Here is a 12,712-nt window from a genome sequence, read left to right on the forward strand (position 1 = left end):
CTTCAGAACAGAAAAAAATACATATTTTTTGCAGATATGACAAAAAATAGGTACAATTTTGATTCATTGATACTGGATGTGTATTGTTGTGTTGGCTATTGTCATTTTTTTATTTGACAACCTAAGGGAAAAGAGGTCAGTGTACCTGACTAGACAGGTATTTCATGCTTTAAAATTTCTTGCAGCACACCAGTTTACCATGGCAGACCAGTTGAAAATCACTAGACTAATAAAATTATTTTTATTCTCTTGTAGCAGGGCTCAAAGCAACACCTGAAACCTGAATCACTTGTTCCTTCTGGGTAATAGTCAAAGATGAGGGTTAAGTTCTACCTCCCTGGCATCTTGTTACCATGTGTACAATTCCCATTGAAGTACTTGGCTATCCATTGGATTCATGTAGAAAGCTTTTAAAAATATTAATGCCCTCAGAAGTGTGTATGTAATTTATGTAGAGTGAGCTTAGGCATCAAGATTTTTAGAGATGTCCCATCATTCTTATGTGCTGCCAAAATTGAGACCCACTGCACCTGATTGGCATGGACACTCCTTCCTTCACTTGCCCCTGAACATGAGGGAGAAGCCAAATGAGCAGATTTATAAGTTTGGGAGAAAGAATTATTCTGGCTGAGTTCAGCAGTTCTGTGTGTCTTACAGATCTTTCTTCCTGCACATGGGAGGGAATCTCAGATACATAGTAAGTTGAGGAGGCCTGCCTCTGTCCAGCTCTTCCTAGAAGTAAGTAGGTACATTTAACAATCAAACACTTTCCCATCCATCTAAAGCCCAGTCTCTAATCTCTTCAGCTTCTTATCTGGCAGTTTAATTTCCATCTGAGTGTCTCCTATGCCTTACCTCACTTGGTTCCAAACACTGAAGATGAGAACAAAAAGTACTATTTTTTTGGCCTTCCCCAAATTTTAACAATTATAACTAAGTCAATAAAAACACAGTCACTGTCTGACTCCTTGCATTTCCTTTTACAAGACTGAATGGTTACAGTAATAGCTACATTATCTTAAAATACTTTGAAATAGAAATCCTAGATTGGCCCAATTTAAAGAAATAAAAGCTTTTTTTTAGAATATGAGTTTGTCATTGAAGTCAAAATTCTGAAGTAATAATCCTTATTAAAGCCCTATTTGTTTTTAAATTCCCTAATTTTAAATATATTAGGGTTTTAAAGCTAAGTGAAAGAAATTAAGTGTTTATGCTTAAAAGTTACCTGCTAAAACTTCTTCTCATAACCTTTAAGCATTGAGAGCCACTTGCTCCAAGCTGAACGTGTGGCCATAGCACCCTGCAGTAGAGCCAAGTGCAGTCATGGTGCTCTGTACTCTGCCCACTGCGGAGAGGACAGTTTTTGTCTGTGAACTCATAGGCAAAGCCAGTAAGAAATGTAAAAATACACCTCTTTTTCAAATGCCCTTTTCAGCTTATTTTTGAGGATTTTTTATGTGACCCTGAGAAAGCTACTTCATGTTTCATCTTTCTTTTTTTTTTTACTTTTTTAAAGTATATTTTATTGATTTGCTGTTACAGTTGTCCCAATTTTTTTCCCATTGCCCCTTTCCACCTAATACCCTGCTTCCCTCCAGGAATCTCCTCTCTTTATGTCCATAAGTCATGTGTGTAAGTTCTTTGGATTCCCCTATTTAGTTCCTACCTATTATGCTTCTTGATCCCTACACCATTTCCCCTTTTCCCCCCCTTCACCCTCCCAGCTGATAACCCTCCAAATGATCCTCATACCTATGATTCTGTTTCTGTTCTGGTTGTTTGCTTAGTTTGTTTTTTGTTCATGTTTTTATTTTTTATTTTTGGTTCAGTTGTTGATAGCTGTGAGTTTGTTGTCATTTTAATATTCATAGTTTTGATCTTCTTTTTCTTAAATAAGTCCCTTTAACATTTCATATAATAATGGCTTGGTGATGATGAATTCCTTTAGCTTTACGTTGTCTGGGAAGCACTTTATCTGCCCTTCCATTCTCAATGATAGCTTTGCTGGTAGAGTAATCTTGATTATAGGTCCTTGCTTTTCATCACTTTGAATACTTCTTCCTAGCCCCTTCTTGCCTGCAAAGTTTCTTTTGAGGAATTCAGCTGACAGTCTTATGGGAACTCCCTGGTAGGTAACTCTGCTTTTCTCTTGCTGCTTATAAGAGTCTCTATTTATCTTTAAGTTTTGGCATTTTAATTATGATGTGTCTTGGTGTGGTCCTCTTTGGGTCCAACTTGTTTTGGACTTTCTGTATTTCCTGGATTTGCATATCTATTTCCTTCACCAACTTACAGAAGTTTTTTTTTTCATTATTTTTTTGAAATAGATATCCAATTTCCTGCTATTTCTCTTCTCCTTATGGCACCCCTATGATGCAAATGTTGGACCTCTTGAAATTGTCCCAGAGGTTGCTTATACTACCCTCATTTTTTTTGGATTCTTTTTTCTTCTTGTTGTTCTGATTGGCTCTTTTTGCTTCCTTCTGTTCCAAATCATTGATTTGATTCTCAGCTTCATCCACTCTACTGTTGCTTCCCTGTAAATTGTTCTTCATTTCAATTAGTGAATCTTTCATTTCTGACTGGGTCTTTTTTAGGCTGGTAAGGTCCTCACTAAGTTCCCTGAGCATCCTGATGACCTGTCTTTTGAACTCCACATCTGATAGATTGTTTATCTCTATTTCATTTAGCTCTTTTTCTGGAATTTTGCTCTGTTCTTTCATTTGGGCCATGTTTCTTTGTCTCTTTGTTTGGGCAGCCTCTCTCTCTGTTTCTATATGTTAAGTAGAGCTGCTTTAACTCTGTGTCTTGGTAGTGTGCCTTAATGTAGCAGGTGTCCTGTAGGGTCCAATGGCACAGCCTTCCCTGTCACCCAAGCTGGGTATTTGACGTGTGCCCTTTGTGTGGGCTGAATACATCCTTCTCTTGTAGCTGAGCTGTGGTAGCTTTTGGTAAGACAATGGAAAGGATTTACCCAGGCCAGTGAGTTGCAAGGGCTGGCTGTGACCACTTACCACTGACCTCTGACCTCCATGGAGGATCAGCTGTGCTGAGTCAGGATAGTGGTGCTCTAAAGTGGTCTGTAGGTGCCCACTGGGTGTGCTGGCCCTGGGGTTTCCAAGGTTGTGCAGGCCAAGGTTACCCCCTGCCTGTGTTTTGCCCTGGGCTGCCCTTCCTAAGCTATAAAGCAATCTGAGATGGCTGCTATTTGTGCTGAGTTAAATGCATTTACAGAGCTTTGGAAGAACTACATTGCTCTGTAAATAAAATCTACTTGACTTAGTGTGTCAAGTTTAGGAACAAAAAACTGCTTAAATGAGCTCAGATAAATAACAGTTTATTTTATGAAAACAAATCTCATAATAGAAGGAGGGCAAAGTTGATGTCACAGATTAAGTAAACCACAAGGATCCCAGCTCCAACAGTTTGTAGAATTTAGGTAATGAGGGACCCAACAGATACATCTGCTCTTTAAAGAGTACAAAAATAAAAAATATGAATAAGAAAATATCACAAAAAAATCTAACAGACAAGGGCAAACACATAATAAAAGCAGTGGAACAACCAACACTAAAGCTAGTACAAAAGTAAAGAGGCAAAAGAAGAGAGATCATGTGGAATTACAACATTAAATTAAGGGATACACACACATTCACCCATACAAAAGAAGTCAAAAATAATGACAAAAGCATACATGTGGAGAGGGTAAGTAAAAATAGCAGTGATTCTAGAATGTGCTAGAACCTAACAACCATATCAAGTTAAAATGGACTGCTATAAGCATGCTCATAGCTCGGTATATATGAATTGCATAGTAACCACAAATCAAAAATATGCAGGTTATATACAAGAAATAAAGAGAAAGAGATCCAAACATAACATTACAGCAGGTCATCTATATACATGAGAAGCGAGTAAGAGAATAAGAAATGAACAGGGAGCAATTACAAAAACAACCAGGGAACAATTAATAAAATGGCAATAACTACATGCTTATCAATAATTACTTTAAATGTAAATGGATTAAATGCTCCAATCAAAAGATGAATGGATAAAGAAGATGTGGTATGTATATGCAATGGAATATTACTTGACTATAGAAAAGAATAAAACCTTCCTATTTGCAACAACATTGATAGACTTAGAGAGTATTGAAGTGATGAAATAGGCTAGAAAGAAAATGACAAATACCATGATTTTACTTAAATGTGGAATCTAAACAATGAAATAAATGAACAAGTGAGACAGAAGCAAACAAATTGAGACAACGAATGAAGTGATGGTTGCCATATGGGAAGGGGATTGAAAGGCTGGGTAAAAAAGATGAAGGAATTAAGTACATATTGTCAGTTAAAAAATATCCAAGGGATGTAAAGTACAGCTTAGGGAATACAGTCAATAATATTGTAATAATAGTACATAGTATCAGGTGGGTGTAAGATTTAATGGGGGATCACTTTGTAGGTTGTATAAATGTCTAACCAGTATTCTGGACACCTGAAACTAATATAACATTGAATGTCAATTATAACTGAAAACTAAAAATGCTTTTAAAAAGAAAAAGGTAAAATTTATCAAGTTCTTGTTCACTGATATTCAACAGTTCTGGTAAAATAATTGTAAAAGCAAGGTAATTAAATAAACTAAAATTAGGGATTTTATGGTCATCCATGAATTTCAGTGATTCTTATTTCCTTTCATTGTAAAAAAAATGGTTTTATAAGTGCACATTTAGGTTTGGTTCTAATATTTTAAATCTTCCCCACTTGGAAGTACTTCACAACAATCTTTTTAAAAATATTACTAATATTCTTTGCATGAAACTTTTGGCATTCTTTCTTGAAGGAAAAAATGTAACTCTTCCAGCTCATATGAATGAAGTAGCAGAATACATTGAGGGTACTGTTGAGGAGTCTAGAGAACTGAATAAATATTAACTGAAAATGTCTTAATTCTCTGCATTTCGATGCTAGATTTTGTCCAAGTTGCAACAAATTTGGAGGAGGGGAGGATTTCAATAAAAACCATTGTTTTGATTTAATTTACTTCAACCAACATCCATAAGTGCTTTTGAAATGTCTCCCCTATAACCAAATATTTTATGCATTTTTATTAATTTCATCCATTGAATATCCCAATCCCTTCTCTATTAAGGGGCTTGATCTTTGAATCTTAACTCTAACCCCATATATCCTCTATCAATACCTAATCAAACATAGGCTTCTCACACTAACCAGAGACTAAAACAAGATCTCCCTTTCTTAATAAAGGTCAATGTAGAATGAAGGAGCACTTGGCAGGTAGTGTCCAATAGGACAGTTTGTGTTGTATACATCTTCACAGTTTTCAGACTTAAAATCCATGACAGGCTCCAAAAGGGTTTTATATTTAATGTTCATATTAACAATTCTAAGATATTCTGCATATGTTGTAATCAAACTATATAATAATTGTTTTCCAAAATGACAGTGATATATCTTCAGACAAAACATTCCATATGGAATGGTTTAAAGTAGTGATGAAGTTTCTCTAATGAACACTTCCTCCATTTTAATAATTCAGGCTTACTTAGGGCATCGTGGAGTTAACAGTGTGATTTGACTGGGAGAGTTGAAGAATATTTAGGGGAAATAACACAAAACAACTTGATAGCTTCAGATTGTATAGAAAAAGATTCACAAATTAGGCCAGTCCTTATTCTAAACTTTAAGGCTAGAAAGGCACTGATGAACTTCTTGCTTACTGAAAGGAAGTATACCAATTTATGCTAGACCATTCTGTAGATCCCATTATTATAGGATCTACAGATTAATATGGAAATTTATGCTCAATGGAGATGGATATTGGGTGTTTATATTTTTTAACATGCACCAACATGGCAAATTTGGATGTCAGTCACTGCCCAACCTTGAAGACTCATCTCATGTTGAGACTTCTTCACAATGAATTGTATTTTTCTAGAGAACTAAAAACAATGACTGACTAGGGAAAAAAGGTACACTGAAAATTGAATAAGACCTGGAAGAATGTGATTATTGTTCTGCTTTGGGAATTGGCACAAATATTGAAGAAATTTTGGCAGTAAATAAATATTTCTTTGTCTTTATATTTTCTTAGACATTTGTTGTATTGAAATAATATTGTATTTTATGACCCCTTTTTAGAGAAACATTTGTTGATTTATTAATGAAAACATCAAACTAGATACTATTCAGCCATTCATTGCAAACACATATTCCTTTCTGGCATAAACAGGTACAGGAAGAAAATTTTCTCCTTATTCAGATTCTGATCCGGGTTGTACAGGGTAATAATGTGCAGTCATTTTGCAATCTTAAAAGGGGTGATAAAATATACTGATGCACCCAATTATTTATTTTCTTCCTATTAAAAAATAACAGATCCCTGCTGATTGCCATGTAACTTGCAATGCCTCTCTGTGAGAGAATATTTGTTCACCCTTGATGGTTAGGTGTGGTCAGTGGAACATGCCATATCCAATATGATTTTTGAGAACCATTCTTTGATTGAATTCTGCCTTTTTTTCCTTATCTAAATAGAATAACATGTTCCAGATGGTGGCTGTTTCTCAACCTTATAATAAAATGAAAACCTAAAGACAACATAATCTGAGAGAGATAAACCTTTGTTCTTTTAAGCCACTGAAATCTGGACATTGTTGGTAACTTCAGCATAAACTAAAAAGTCTGAATACACAAGACAATGAGGCTAAAGATGAAAAGCCCACACAGTAAGGATGGTAGTTCAGAATGACAGCAGTATGGGTCCCTAATGACATTGTTAAATTCCTTTTCTAACTCTGGACTATCTCTACCCTAGAACTTTCAATACAGGAGACAATTAAATGTCATTAGTGTTCAAATCTCTGTTAGTTAAGCTTATCTTAATGGATCCAAGAGCTTTTCTAACTGATACAGTGTTCATCCTTCCCTCTTTCACTGCTGTCACAATGGAAAAAGTCTTGCCTCCTACTCCTAAATGCACAACCACTCCCTTCTTACATTCTCAGGGCTCTTTTTCCATCAATTACAGGTCTTCCTGTACTGGATCCTTCCATTTGCACATGAGTATAATCAGAAACCATCTCTTTCTATACTGACCTGTCAACATCTGCTTGGTATCAGTCTGTACTTGGCTCCTGACATCTAAGCATATCCAGTTTGCTATGCTTAACTGTCTTAATTAACATACTTTATCCTAATTGTCTGATTTCTTGACTGTTTTATCATTATATATAGGTTCTAATGGTTTTTTCATGATTCTAAAGTACATGTTAAAAGAAAACTTGGAATATTTAGGGAAATATACATTTTGTATTTGTAATACCTACCAGATTACACAAAATAGGGATTCAATGAACACTTATTGAAAAATGCATAGAGGCATGAGGAGCCACTGTTGCAACAGTGGGAAAATGTGGCCTTTGACTGAAGAGGAGACTCATGTCATGTTTGAGAAGATAGGAAAATACATCAGGGAGAACCCTCAGCTGCTGGTCGACAGGTCTGATGGCACCTACTGTTTCAGGCTGCACAATGACCGGGTGTACTACATGAGTGAAAAGATCTTGAAGTTGGCTGCCAACATCTCTGGTGACAAGCTGGTGTCACTGGGGACCTGCTTCAGAAAATTCACTAAGACCCACAAACTCCGGTTGCATGTCACAGCTCTGGATTACCTTGTACTGTATGCCAAGTACAAAGTGTGGATAAAGCCTGCAGCAGAGCAATCCTTCCTGTATGGGAACCATGTGTTAAAATCTGGACTGGGTCGAATTATTGAAAATACTTCTCAGTACCAGGGAGTGGTGGTGTAGTCCATGGCAGACATCCATTTGGGTTTTGGGGTGGCAGCAAAGTCTACAAGACTGAAGGAAAGTAGATCCCATGGAGATTGTGGTATTTCATAGAGCAAAAACAAATAAATACCAGAGCAAGTAGAAGGAAGGAAACAGTCAAGATTAGAGCAGAACTGAATGACACAGAGACAAAAAGAACAATTCAAAGGATCAACCAATCCAGGAGCTGGTTCTTTGTAAATTTAAACAAAATCGACAAGCCTTTAAGCAGACTCATCAGGAAAAAAAGGGAGAGGACCCAAATAAATAATATCAGAAATGAAAGAGGAGAAATAACAACTGATACCACAGAAATACAAAGGATTGTCAGAAACTACTATGAACAATTATATGCCAAGAAATTGGAAAACCTTAATAAAATGAACACATTTCTAGAAAAGTATAATCTTCCAACACTGAAGGAGGAAAAACAGATAGCTTGAACAGACCGATAACAGCTGGGGAAATTGAAGCAGTAATCAAGAAACTCCCAGCACACAAAAGCCTTGGGCCAGACGGTTTCACAAGAGAATTTTACAAAACATTTAAGGAAGAGCTAACCCCTGTCCTTCTCAGACTATTCCAAAAAATCCAAGAGGAATAAAGACTCCCAGACTCATTTTATGAGGCCAGCATCACCCTAATCCCCAAACCAGATAAAGACCCTACAAAGAAAGAAAACTACAGGCCAATTTCGCGGATGAACATAGATGCTAAAATCCTCAATGAAATATTGGCAAACCGCATCCAGCAATACATTAAAAATATTATCCACCACGATCAAGTGGGATTCATCCCAGGGATGCAGGGAGGGTTCAATATACGCAAATCAGTAAACATGATACATCACATAAATGAAAGAAAAGACAAAAACCACATGATCATCTCGATAGATGCAGAAAAAGCATTCGATAACATACAGCACCCATTTATCATCAAAACACTCATCAAAATGGGAATAAAGGGGGCATTCCTCAATGTAATAAAGGCCATATATGAAAAACCTACAGCCAACATCATACTCAACGGGCAAAAACTGAAAGCTTTCCCACTAAGATTGGGAACACGACAAGGATGTCCACTTTCACCACTTCTTTTCAACGTCGTATTGGAAGTCCTAGCCACAGCAGTCAGACACGAAAAAGAGATAAAAGGCATCCAAATAGGAAAGGAGGAAGTTAAGCTATCATTGTGTGCAGATGACATGATAGTGTACATAGAGAACCCTGTAGACTCTACCAAAAAACTCCTCAACCTAATAAGTGAATTTGGCAAAACAGCAGGATACAAAGTCAAAATTCAGAAATCAAAGGCATTTTTGTACACCAGCAATGAAATAGAAGAAGAAGAAATCAGAAAAAAAAAATACCATTCGATATAGCAAGAAGAAAAATAAAGTACCTAGGAATAAATGTAACCAAAGAGGTAAAAGACCTGTACGCAGAAAACTATACAACATTGAAGAAAGAAATTAAGGAAGACACAAATAAATGGAAGCATATACCGTGCTCATGAATTGGAAGAATTAATATCATCAAAATGTCCATACTACCCAAAGCAATTTATAGATTCAACGCAATCCCTATTAAGATACCAATGACATATTTCACAGAAATACAACAGACATTTCAAAAATTTATATGGAACCATAAATGACCCCGAATAGATGCAGCAATTTTGAGAAAGAAAAACAAAGTAGGAGGGATCACAATACCAGACATCAAACTGTATTACAAAGCCACTATACTCAAAACAATCTAGTACTGGCACAAGAACAGACCCATAGACCAGTGGAACAGGATAGAAAGCCCAGAAATAAGCCCAGATCTATATGGGCATCTAATATTTGACAAAGGGAGCAGAAGCGTAAAGTGGAATAATAATAGCCTCTTCAACGAATAACGTTGGGAGAGCTGGACGGCTACATGCAAAAAATTGAAATTGGATCATCAGCTGACACCATACACAAAAATAAACTCAAGGTGGATAAAAGACTTAAATATAAGTTGCAACACCGTAAAAGTCCTAGAGGAGAATATTGGCAGGAAACTCTCAGATATCCCATGCAGCAATTTTTTCACTGATATATGTCTCCCAAAGCAAGGGACATAAAGGAAAGAATAAACAAGTGGGACCTCATCAAAATAAGAAGCTTCTGCATGGCAAAAGAAAACATTAGCAAAATGAAAAGGGAGCCAACCATATGGGAAAATATATTTGCTAAAGATACATCAGATAGAGGTCTGATCTCCAAGATATATAAAGAACGCATTTGACTCTACTCCAAGAAGACAAATGATCCAATCAAAAAATGGGCAAAGGACCTGGGCAGACGCTTTTCCAAGGAAGAGATACAGAGGGCCCAGACACATTTGAAAGGATGCTCGGCATCACTCGGCATCAGAGAAATGCAGATCAAAACCACCATGAGATACCACCTCACACCAGTCAGAATGGCCATCATAAACAGGTCAACAAACAAGAGGTGCTGGCGAGGCTGTGGAGAAAAGGGAACACTAGTACACTGCTGGTGGGAATGCAGACTGGTGCAGCCATTGTGGACAGCAGTGTGGAATTTCCTCAAAAAGCTGAACATGGAACTGCCTTTTGATCCAGTGATTCCCCTGCTGGGACTATACCCTAAGAATCCCAAAACGCCAATTCAAAAGAACGTATGCACCCCGGTGTTCATAGCAGCACAATTTACAATAGCCAAGTGTTGGACAAAACCTAAATGCCCCTCAGTAGATGATTGGACCAAAAAACTATGGTGCATTTACACAACGGAATACTATGCAGCAGAAAGAAAAAAGAACTACTACACTTCGCAACAGCATGGATGGAACTAGAGAGCATTATGCTAAGTGAAATAAGCCAGGGGGCGAAAGACAAATACCATATGAGCTCACCTATAAGCAGAACCTAAACAACAATACAAAGATGCAAGGAAAATAAGCCCAGCAACACTGAAAGGAAAAGAAATCAACAGAGAGAAGAGGGAAGGAGGGAGGCAGGTGGGGAAAAGGAAGGGAAGGGGGAAAGTCAAGGAACATATAGCAAGGACTCATGGACAAAAAAAGGTATATAGTTGAGGGAGGGAGCAAGGGAAAGTGGTGGGGGGAAGGCAGAGACAAATGTAGTTGAAAAAACAAACTAATTAATTTAAAATAAAATATAAAATAAAATAAAATAAACAAATAAATAAAAATGTGAAAAAAATTAATAAATAGCACTGGAAAGTAAGACATATCTTAGTTAAGTTATTCTAATTTAATGATAAAGGAAGAAATCTTTAGTACTCCATGCAGGAAAAACAAATTAACTTTAAGGCAAAAAACTTAGTTTGTCATTAAATTTGTCAATGTCAACTTTTAATGCCAAAGACAATGAAATATTTTTACAAAGATCTGAAGGAAACTGGGGCCCAAAGACTGAGGAGTTTTTTGGTATCATGAAAGTTTAAAAGAATTTAAAATTCTAAAACATATTTAGAGACTATTTACAGAGTACAATGTCTATGAGCATGTCTTAAAAGCAGCAAAACTACTCTCAATAATTCCAGACCTCATTTACACAATGGAATACTAAGAAGCAGAAAAAAGGAAGGAACTCCTACCTTATGCGACAGCATGGATGGAACTGGAGATTATAACGCTAAGCAATATAATCCCAGTGATGAAAGACAAATACCATATGATCTCACCTATAACAGGAATCTAATGAACAAAACAAATAAATGCGCAAAATAGAACTGAAGGCATGGAAACGAGGAACAAACAGATAGGGACCAGAAGGAAGGGAAGAAGGGAATAGGGGAAGAAAGAAGGGGAAGGATCTAGTTAAAGAACAAGTATAAATGACCCACAGACATGAACAACAGGGTGAGGATTGACTCTGGGGGAGGGCAGGGCAGGGGAGAGCAACGGGGGAAAATTGGCACAACTGTAATAGAACAACAATTAAAAAATAAAATAACATTAGTATTGAAGTAGCTATATTTCAGGACATATGGTAAGCACTAACTCCATTTAAATATGGAAATAATATTAAATAACTACAGACATTTTTGTTGCAGATGGAATGTGCATATTATAAATTGAGACAATGTAAAATAATATAACAAATACTGGGAAATAAGGGGAAGGAAAATGTAAAGTACTAGAATATAACTGTGCTGGTTCTTCATTACAGACTATCAAATGATACTAATTAAAATGAATCTATGTCACTTAAAAACACAATGACTTTGCCCTGATTAATATGGCTCAGTTGGGCGTGTCTTGCGAAGCAAAAGGTTGCTGTTCGATTCTCAGTCAGGGCACAAGACTGGGTTGTGGGTTCAGTTCTCACATCAGTGTTTCTCTCCTTCTCTTTCTCCCTCCCTTCCCCCTCCCTAAAATAAATAAAATCTTTCTAAAAATGCAATGACTTTGTACTTATTATTATCACCTTTTTTAATTTTAGGGGAAACTTTTTGGAACAAATAACTTTTTTATGGAAAAATTTTTCTAGTTTCATTATTTAGAGTTCAATAGTTTCTTTGGTTTTACTTTGATTTTTTTTTTCCCTCACCTGAGGATTTTTTTTTAATTGATATCTGGGGAACAGGGGAGAGAGAGAGCCATCTATTGGTTGCCTTCTGTACACACCCCAATTGGTGATCTAAACCACAACCTTTTTGTGCATGGACCAGCACTCTAACCAACTGAACCACATGGCCAGAGCTTACTTCATTTTTTTTTCTTTCTAGTATACTCAAGTGACATTAAGCTTGACACTTTTAAAATTAATAATAACATCTATAGAATGCTCTCATTTCCTAAAATTATTTGTATTTACTTATGCTTCTATTTA

At 36.4% G+C, this 12,712-nt stretch overlaps 1 pseudogene; it reads left to right on the plus strand.

Moving 5' to 3' along the window:
- Positions 1 to 7,435: 7,435 nt before the first annotated feature.
- LOC129085588 (60S ribosome subunit biogenesis protein NIP7 homolog) overlaps positions 7,436 to 12,712 on the plus strand; it is a 29,159-nt pseudogene continuing 23,882 nt past the window's right edge.

The sequence above is a fragment of the Pteronotus mesoamericanus genome, unplaced genomic scaffold (genome assembly GCF_021234165.1).
Source record: "Pteronotus mesoamericanus isolate MK-2021 breed Mesoamerican mustached bat unplaced genomic scaffold, CSHL_Meso_final scaffold_31, whole genome shotgun sequence".
Lineage (NCBI taxonomy): Eukaryota > Metazoa > Chordata > Mammalia > Chiroptera > Mormoopidae > Pteronotus > Pteronotus mesoamericanus.